We start from the raw sequence: 10,334 nt of genomic DNA, 5'->3' as shown, positions 1-10,334 counted from the left end.
TGATGGGCTTTCCTCTGTAAGTAAGGAGCCTCTTTGTCCTAGCGGCTTTCAAGAGATTATATCTACAATTATGATTCCTCAATTTGACTATCAGGTGCCTTGATATTTTTCTGGAATCTATAATCTTGGGTGGAGACCGTTTGGCCTCTAGTACATGAACGCTGGGTCCATTCGCCAGACTGGAAAATTTTCATGAAGAACTTGTTCCACTATATCTTCTGGACTTCTTTCTTTCTCCTTCCCTTCAGGGATTCCAATAATTCTGACGTTGGAATATTTCATGGCGTCATTTATTTACTTATTTTGTTTTTGTGGCTTCTAAGCTGTTTGTTCCAGGCTTCCTCCTGATCCTTTCTCTCTATCTGTTTGTTCTCCAGATCACTAATTCTATCTTCTGTCTCAGTTACCCTAGCTTTGAGAGAATTTAGATTAGATTGGAACTCATTGAGAGCTTTGTGAACCTCATCCCTGGTAGCTTTCAGCTCTGCCCTAACATTGTGAACATCATCTCTGGTCACTTTCAGTTTGGCCCTAATCAATTCCATTTGGTCATCCATGGCTTTCTCCAACCTAGCTATTGCCTGGATAATTGTTAGCCTGAGTTCTCTTTCCAACATATTGTCTATGTTGATAGCCGTTAGCTCTGTTGCAGACAGCCCATCCTCTGTATTTTTCTTCTGTTGGGCATTCCTCCTCCTAGTCATTTTGGTGAGAGATGGCTGAACGGATGTAGCTGGATGTATCGACCGTGGTGTAGTCAAGGTGCACCCTGGAACGCTTCTGAGCAATCAGGATTCCCCACCCAAACGAGAGAAAAAAGAAAAGGAAAAGAAAAAAAAAAAGAGAGAGACAGGAAAGAAAGGGAAGATAAAAGAGAAGGTTCAGGCCAAATGTGCCCCAAGGTAAGATTTATGAAGTATATAGACAAAAACAGACAAACAAAAAGACTGATAAAAGTATATGACAAGAGAAAAAAAAATATATATATATATAAGCAAATAAAGGAAGAACCTTGTCAAAAAGAACCCCAAGTGTAAGATTTATATACTATCAGGACAAACACAAAAACACAGAAACACTGGTGGAAGAAAAAGATGGGAGAGTGGTTATAAATTCTCAGTGTGGGTGAGGAAGTTTGTTTTGATTCTTCCTGGATGTATCTTGATATCTTTGTTAAAGGACTCAACTTTCCTAAGATAAAGGGGGATTAAAAATTGGTTTACCTATAGGGGTAGCATTGATTGGGGAAAGGGGATTACCTTGAAGTTTAACTCTATATGAATATTAGAGAATAAAAATAAAAAAGGAATAAACTAGACTAAACTAAACTAAAATTAAAAAAAAGAAATTAAAAAATAGAAATGCAAAAGAAAAACACAGGTGTATGTATTAAAAAGTTCAGGTTAGAAGGTTATTATGGAATTTGATGTACTGGACATCTCACTGTGATGGTAAATAGGTTAAAAAATTATCTATATTAAAAAAATGAGCCAGAATAGTGGGAATGAATTAAAAATAAAAGTTGTCCTATGAAGTAGTGGTGGTTGTTCTCTTGTCTTTTTTTTTTTTTTTTCCTTTCCTGGTTGCTTTTCTGGGGGAGGGGCCTGCCACGTGGGTTTTCAGTCAGTGATGTTCTCTGAGTTAAGTCCTCCCGCCCCCCCTCAAGGGGGTGGGCTCTTAGGAAACTGTTTTTTTCAGGCTTTTGTTCTCTGGAGGTTTTTATGTTTGTTCACTTTTTTTTTTTTCTGCTCTCGCCTTGACCGCTTTTGATGGTTTTTATAGGTTTAGAGGAAAGCAAACTGCACCCTGACCTCCCTCTCAGAGAGAAGCCTCAGTCTGGCTGCAGAGCCCAAATAAATTTCCCCTTGGCCACTGGCAGAGCAGGTTCTGAGTCGCGGTTCCTGGGGACGCAGGATTTTTTGCTTGTACCCAAAACCACAGCAGCGGTGGGTGTCTGGGCATCTCCAGACCACCAGAGAGGTTCCAAGCAGCGATTGCACACTGAGATTTTCCTGCTGGCTTGGGCTGGGAGTGCCTGGTCTTTCCGGGTCTAAGAGCACCAGCCTTTAGTGTACCTCTCACATGAGCCGGACCCCACGCATTCTCGGGCACGCTGGCGGCTCAGGGAACAAAACCTGGTTTCTCCACCGCACTCTCTCTGGCTCAGCGCTAGGAGAGGCTGTCCTGGGTCCCGGGACTTAAGCCCCTGTCCCTAGCCACCCCGATTCCCACAATTCCCCCCCCTCTGTGATCCTTTGCTCTCTTTGAGTGCTTTCAACCAGTCTCCAAGTTAATGCTGGTCCCCAGATGCAGGGCACTCTCGTATTGGGGTATTACTTTCCAGTCGGTCGCCACTGGTGTCTCCCTCCCCCTTTTGTTTATCTTCAGATATCAGTCCATTGTTCCCACTCCGCTTTACCTGCCCACTGACGTCTTCTGCTCCTGTAGAGATCCAGACGTGTATAATTCTGATCTCAGGCTGATTTCGTGGGTGATCGGAGTTCTTTGGAAGGTAATCAGCTCACTGTAGGGTACAGGTTGAAAGGGTGCCTCCTCCTACTTCTCCACCATCTCTTCTCCCCCCTTCAATCCGTTTTTTTTTCAATCTTTTATTTTTCTTATCTACTACATAATATTCTAATTCAACCCCCGTATTATGTTCACATGGTACCTAACATCTATGGTAAGTATCATGTCAGTGTAATTATTTGTTGGTATATCTGACTCTTCAATTAAATTAATACTATCTGCAAAATATAAGCTTGTATTAATCAGCACCAGGCATAGTAGAGAAACTTAGTGTTTGTGTGAATGTCTATTGCATAGTCACCCATCTTTCTTCCTCCATCTTCACCCCATCTTCATCTTTTCTGAAAAGAGCAACTGCATTAAACTTTGTAAGACCAAGCACCCAGTATTTGCCCATACTGCATACTGTCTTCAAAATACAAGCTCCTGGAAATCATAGCACTTTTTTTTTCATATAATTGTTTTGTTGATTAGAATATTTACCATAAAAGCAACAGGGACATAGACTATAAGTAGTTAAGAGGCACAATATTTAATGGTTAACCCTACTGACTCTGAAGTCACATGCATATGTTAAAATCTTTACCTAGTTTCAAATCCCAACTCTGCCACTTAGGCAGGCCACTGAAACTTTCTATGCCTCAATTTCTACAACTGTAAAATTAAGACAAAAATGATGTCTATCTCATAAGATAGTTATAAATATTAAATAACTCAATATTTTAAAATGGTTAGAATAGTGCCTTGAGTATAGTTTGCATGAACTTAAAAGTAGCTATTATCATTATTGTTCTTATCATATTATTATTACAGAGGTGAGATTATGTAAAATGGAGTTATATAAGTCAGAATGAGAAAAATAAATGAAGAAAAGAAGTTGCATTTCTATAAAGGTGATGGGCTTTCTTTATTCAGCTACAACCTTTTCCCTACCCCTTCCATTGAATCACTTCCTTTGTTTATGATCATTTTTAAACATTCCTTTTCAGCACTCTTTTTATGACTGAGTTTCACTGTGAATTTGAGTTGTAAAGTGCTACATTTGATAGTTCTAGTATAAAAATAATTTGTTTTTCATTTGTCTAAATTTTATGTAAACACATTATTTGATGTTCCAAAGATATGTTAACGTTAAAAACTGTATTTGGGGGCGCCTGGGTGGCTCAGTGGGTTAAGCCGCTGCCTTTGGCTCAGGTCATGATCTCGGGGTCCTGGGATCGAGTCCCGCATCAGGCTCTCTACTCGGCAGGGAGCCTGTTTCCCTCTCTCTCTCTCTCTCTCTGCCTGCCTCTCTGTCTACTTGTGATCTCTCTCTGTCAAATAAATAAATAAAATCTTTAAAAAAAACTGTATTTGTCCTACATTTATAATTAGAACTTAATTTTTAGAATGAGTTTGACAGAAGACATTTTTTTCTTGGGTCTTTAAAAGAGAAGTCATTCCTATATAGTTTGTTTTGAGAAAATTATTCATCCTTTAAATATAATAAATCAGAGTATGCTTTTGAAGGAACAAAAGAGCACAACCCTTATGGTAACCATTTGATTTTATAGTCTACCAAATCAAGTGTGCTCCAAACTAGTTTCTTGTGAACATATATAAACAGAATTTCACACTTCGATAAATGATTTTTCATTGATTTGCTTGGAGCAAAACAAAACACTCCACTAAAAAGATTATGGAAAAGTCATCTAAGCTGTAAAATCTTAATAAGTTTACACTCATTTAGAAAAATGACCTTAAAAAATACTGAAATTGATGAAGACCTAATGCTTTGTTTAATGATAATATGTTGTAGTTTGTGCTGCTCTACAATTTTAAATAATGAGATAACACTAGAGAGGGAATTTGCTAAATCATCATTGTAAACAAAAAGAAGAAGAAAAGATTTTGTCTTTATAATCTATTTCAGTGCATTCTATGGTGTCTTTATAGACTTTCCAAATAAACGTATAGTTTGCTGGTGAGTATAAAAAAAATAGAACTTCATTTGCAAACTCTTTAAATCAAGGCCTCATTAAGTGTATGGACTTTACATTATTCTCTGAATGAGAAGAAACACCTTGCATTCAGAAGTAGCTATGTCCCTTCCTACTCCAACTAACACTAACTAATAATTGAATATTAGCAACTGCCATGAAGTAACACTTGATGTATAGGGAAATGCCATTCTCTGAGATAATCAGCTCCCATAGTAAAAAGAGCTTTTTTTCTTAAGGTAAAGTAAATACGCTGGACTGCAGGCAGAAGTGAATAGGTAGTCAATGCTGAAAATTAAGAGCAAAGGTAAAAATGTTCCACGGAGCTAATATCATTACATTCAGTTTGGTATTGCATTTAGCCAGACATAAAGCAAGTTTACATTAACCAGTCCTAAATCATAATTTCAATTATTTAGTCTACACATTAAGGTCCTTTCTTATCACCATGCTCTTTCAAAATCATGAAAAGACATTTATTATACTCACCAGTTCTATTCTAGAGCTCAGTATAGTGCTTTGATAACACAGTGGGTATTTACTCAATCATTGATAATTTTCTCTCCTGTAATACTTCATTTATCGGCAGTTTTCTTAGTAAGGCATAGGTCATTCTGCTATGACCAACAGTATGTAAAAAGACATTATTCAAGCAACTATTAGAACCAGAAAAATGAGTGCTCATTTTTGTGCTTACAGAGCTGTGCTTTTATGTCCCAACCAATTTTATTTTTATGATTATGGCAGATTAATCCAAAGCTTAGCAGAGACTATATTTGAAAGCTATTGTGGACAGAACAGAAAGTACCATTGGAATCTGAAACATAAATGTATAATTATCCAAATTAAATTCACAGCTCAGAAAACATGAACCATTTTTGGTGTGTGTGTGTGTGTGTGTGTGTGTGTGTGTATCACAGTAACAAGAAGTAAAAAGAAAATAAATCTGTTATTCATAATAGTTTAAAAAAAGTTTCATTTTAAAACAAAGAATATGTTCTATTTCCTACGAGAGCTGATAATTTGAACATTTTAAAAACAATTTTCATAGTAGTTTGCAATTGCTCCCTGAATGGTTAACCCCTTCAATAGCACTTTGTAGTATTTTACAACAGTAAACTCTTATTCACAATTGCATTCTCTTATCTTAACATTATCTCTTAATTATATTATGTGAATAATCAACATATAAAGCCTATTCCCAGTGTTTTTCTTGTTCTGAATTAAATCAACATGGAAGATACAGTAGTTATTTTTTTAATAGAGAAATGTTATGTGAAGCAATAAAAAGTGTAACCCAATATTAATTAAAATTACATCTCACACTATTTTGACCAATCAGCTGTAAATAGTTGTGTTTGACAGAAGTCAATTAGCTTTATATTTAATTATTATATCAATATTTAATTATTAATTTTATATTATATATTTAATTTTATACCTATATTTTATATTTAATTAGTTCATATTTAATTATTATATCAATAATACCAACATACTTCTACAGCTAAACTGATAGTTACTATACTCACTAATTAAAATCAAAGTTAAAAGGTAGCTTGATCAAAGGAAACAGTCAACAAAACAAAGAGGCAACCCATGGAATGGGAAAAGATATTTGCAAATGACAGTACAGACAGAAGGTGGTTATCCAGGATCTATAAAGAACTTCTCAAACTCAACACACACAAAACAGATAATCATATCAGAAATTGGGCAGAAGATATGAACAGACACTTCTCCAATGAAGACATACAAATGGCTATCAGACACATGAAAAAATGTTCATCATCACTAGCCAACAGGGAGATTCAAATTAAAACCACATTGAGATACCACCTTACACCAGTTAGAATGGCCCAAATTAGCAGGACAGGAAACAATGTGTGTTGGAGAGGATGTGGAGAAAGGGGAACCCTCTTCCACTGTTGGTGGGAATGCAAGTTGGTGCAGCCACTTTGGAGAACAGTGTGGAGATTCCTTAAGAAATTAAAAATAGAACTTCCCTATGACCCTGTAATTGCACTACTGGGTATTTACCCCAAAGATACAGACATAGGGAAAAGAAGGGCTATCTGTGCCCCAATGTTTGTAGCAGCAATGGCCATGGTCGCCAAACTGTGGAAAGAACCAAGATGCCCTTCCACGGACAAATGGATGAGGAAGATGTGGTCCATATACACTATGGAGTATTATGCCTCCAGCAGAAAGGATGAATACCCAACTTTTGTAGCAACATGGACGGGACTGGAAGAGATTATGCTGAGTAAAATAAGTCAAGCAAAGAGAGTCAATTATCATATGGTTTCACTTCTTCGTGGAGCATAAGAAATAATACAGAGTACATGGGGAGCTGGGTAGGAGACGGGAGTTGAGGGAAATTGGAAGGGGAGGTGAACCATGAAAGACTATGGACTCTGAAAAACAATCTGAGGGTTTTGCAGGGGCGGGGGGTGGGAGGGTGGGGGAGCCAGGTGGTGGGTATTAAGGAGGGCATGTATTGCATGGAGCACTGGGTGTGGTGCAAAAACAATGAATTCTGTTACGCTGAAAAGAAAAAAAAAAGGTAGCTTGATAAGTGTTCTATTTATGAAATGCAAATTCAAAGAGAAAAAAGTGGACAAAATATGGGTCTTGATTGTTTTTCAAAATTTTTAAATTAAAAAGCTAAATGAAAAATTAAGAAAAAATAAATTTACCATGTCATGTAACTACTTTTGGAAGTGAATAATTTAGAAAAAGAAGTGAATTTCATCTATTTGTGTATTATAGTAAATATAAAATTAAATATACATATATGTGAATGACATTAACTCTGAATGAAAGATTAAACATTATACTTTGATCTCTTTGATTTTGATGAACACTATTTAATAAACATTTATGACTTATGGGATGCTGAACACACAAATTTGATTAAGGTCTTTGCCTCAGAAAGCATGCAATATACTGGAAGGAGATAACATAGATCTAAATAAATCCTATCTGATAAGTATTACTTAAAAAGACATGGACAAACTGATGTGGGAGAACTAAAAAGGGAATAAATAACTTCAGAAAAGCCTGGAAAGTCTTCATGAAAAGGGTGATAATAAGCTAAATCTTCAGATAGGATTTTTCTAGGATAAGAAGGGAAGGAAGGGCATTCTGTATAAGTGCAAAGGCATAAAGATATGAAAGGGGATGGCGCATTCAAGGAAGTTTGGTACAAATAGAATTTAGTTTGCATGAGTAGAGGAAAAAAGAGGCTTCTCTTTTTATTCTGAAAGAAAAGACTTCTGAGGAAGGAAATAGCACTATACAGAGATTGGTGTGGTTCAAATTATAAAAGACTATGTATGCCACAATAAAGAGTTTAGACTCTATTACTAGGCAGTTGGGAATTATTACTACTGCAAGTTATTAAGCAGAAGAGTAATGGGATCAAAATTATTTTAGGAAGATAATTCTGTCACTAGTGTAAATAATTGTATTGGTGGCATTTTTGAGACAGGGGTCAGGAGATCCTCTATGAACTTATTCCATAGAACAAGAAAAATGATAAAGGATGAAATAAAATTGTGTAATGGAGGGGCGCCTGGGTGGCTTAATGGGTTAAGACCTCTGCCTTCAGCTCGGGTCATGATCCCAGGGTCCTGGGATCGAGCCCCGAATCGGGCTTTCTGCTCAGCAGGGAGCCTGCTTCCTCCTCTCTCTGCCTGCTCTCTGCCTACTTGTGATCTCTGCCTGTCAAATGAATAAATAAAATCTTTTAAAAAAATTGTGTAATGGAACAGAAATAGGGGTTGAAACCTTGAGAAATATATTTTAGATGAGCTAGAAATGTCCTAGAGAACAGTTTGTACGTGGGGATTGAAAGAAAGGGAGTCACCCAAAGCAAGCTATACATTTAATGTAGTCCCTGCAAAAATAACAAAAAAGAATTTTCACAGAGCAGAACAAACCTAAAATTTGTATGCAACCAAAAAAGACCCCCAAACAGCCAAAGCAATCTTGAAAAAGAAAAATTAAGCTGGATGCATCACAATTCCAGACTTCAAGTTATGTTGCAAAGATGTAGTGATCAAGGCAATATGGTATTGGCACAAAAATATACACAGATCAATGGAACAGAATAACAAACCCAGAAATCAACTCACAACTATATGGTGATTTAATCTTTGACAAAGCAGAAAAGCATATCCAATAGGAAAATGACTGCCTCTTCAACGAATGGTGTTGAGAAAAATGAACTCCAACATGCAACATAATAAAACTGGACCATTCTTACAACATAAACAACAATACATTCAAAATGGATGAAAGACCTAAATGTGGGACAAGAAACCATCTCTGGCAGAGAAGATAGTAACCTCTTTGATGTTGGTCATAGCAACTTCTTTCTAGATATATCTCCTAAGGCAAAGGAAACAAAAATAATTCACTTTTTTTTTTTTTTAAGAAAGTTTAAAGTTACAGTTGTTGTTCTAAGTAAAGGGAAAAAAAAGTGTTCAGGAGCACCTTGGTGGCTGAGTCTGTTAAGCAGCAAACTCTTGATTTTGGCACAGAACATGATTTCAGGGTCCTGGGATCAAGCCTCACATTGGGCTCTGTGCTCAGTGGGGAGTCTGCTTGAGGATGATCCTTTTGCTCTCCCCCCATTCACACACATGTTCACTCTCTCTTAAATAAATATACATATCTTTAAATTTTTTTGAAGTAAAAACTCATAATCATCTCTAAAATTACAGGAAGTAGGGGTGACTGGGTGGCGCAGTTCATTAAGCATCAAACTCAATTTCAACTAGGTCCTAATTTCAGAGTCTTGATATGAAGCTTCACATGGGGCTCTGCCTTCAGTGGTGAGTCTCCATGAGATTCTTTCCCCCTCCCTCTGCCCCCAACCATGCTGTCTGTAAAATAATCTTTTAAAAAATTTAAAAAATAGATTTAAAGAAGATGACGGAGAAGTAACAGGCTGAGACTACTTCAGGTAGCGGGAGATCAGCTAGATAGCTTATCTAAAGATTGCAAACACCTACAAATCCAACAGGAGATCGAAGAGAAGAAGAACAGCAACTCTAGAAACAGAAAATCAACCACTTTCTGAAAGGTAGGACTGGCGGAGAAGTGAATCCAAAGCAACGGGAAGATAGACCACAGGGGGAGGGGCCGGCTCCTGGAAAGCGGCCGAGGAACGGAGCACAAAATCAGGACTTTTAAAAGTCTGTTCCACTGAGGGACATCACTCCAGAGGCTTAACCGGGGTGAAGCCCATGCAGGGTCAGCGTGGCCTCAGGTCCCGCAGGGTCACAGAAGGATCGGGGGTGTCTGAGTGTCGCAGAGCTTACAGGCATTAGAACGGGGAAGCCGGCTACAGAGAGCCGAGGAGTAAGCTCTAAGCTCGGGGTTACCTTGAACCGGTCGCAGGCTCGGTCAGCTCGGAGCGTGGCCAGAGGCAGGGTGACGGGAGTAAATCGGTGCTGTTCTCTGAGGGCACACAGAGGAGTGGGGCCCTGGGCTCTTGGCTCCTCTGAGCCGGAGACCAGGAGGCCGCCATCTTCATTCCCGCCCTCCAGAACTCTACGGAAAGCGCTCAGGGAACAAAAGCTCCCGAAAGCAAACCCGAACAGATTACTCTGCCCAGCCCCTGGTAAGGGCGGTGAACTCCGCCTCGGGCAAAGACACTTGAGAATCACTACAACAGGCCCCCCCCCCAGAAGATCAATAAGAAACCCAGCCAGGATCAAGTTCACCTACCAAGGAGTGCAGTTTCAATACCAAGGAGAGCAGCGGAATTCCAGAGGAGGAGAAAGCAAAGCACGGAACTCATGGCTTTCTCCCCAA

This window comes from Enhydra lutris, unplaced genomic scaffold (genome assembly GCF_002288905.1).
Source record: "Enhydra lutris kenyoni isolate GAN:26980312 unplaced genomic scaffold, ASM228890v2 scaffoldscaffold67, whole genome shotgun sequence".
NCBI lineage: Eukaryota > Metazoa > Chordata > Mammalia > Carnivora > Mustelidae > Enhydra > Enhydra lutris.
Note: the sequence above shows the minus strand (reverse complement) of the source record.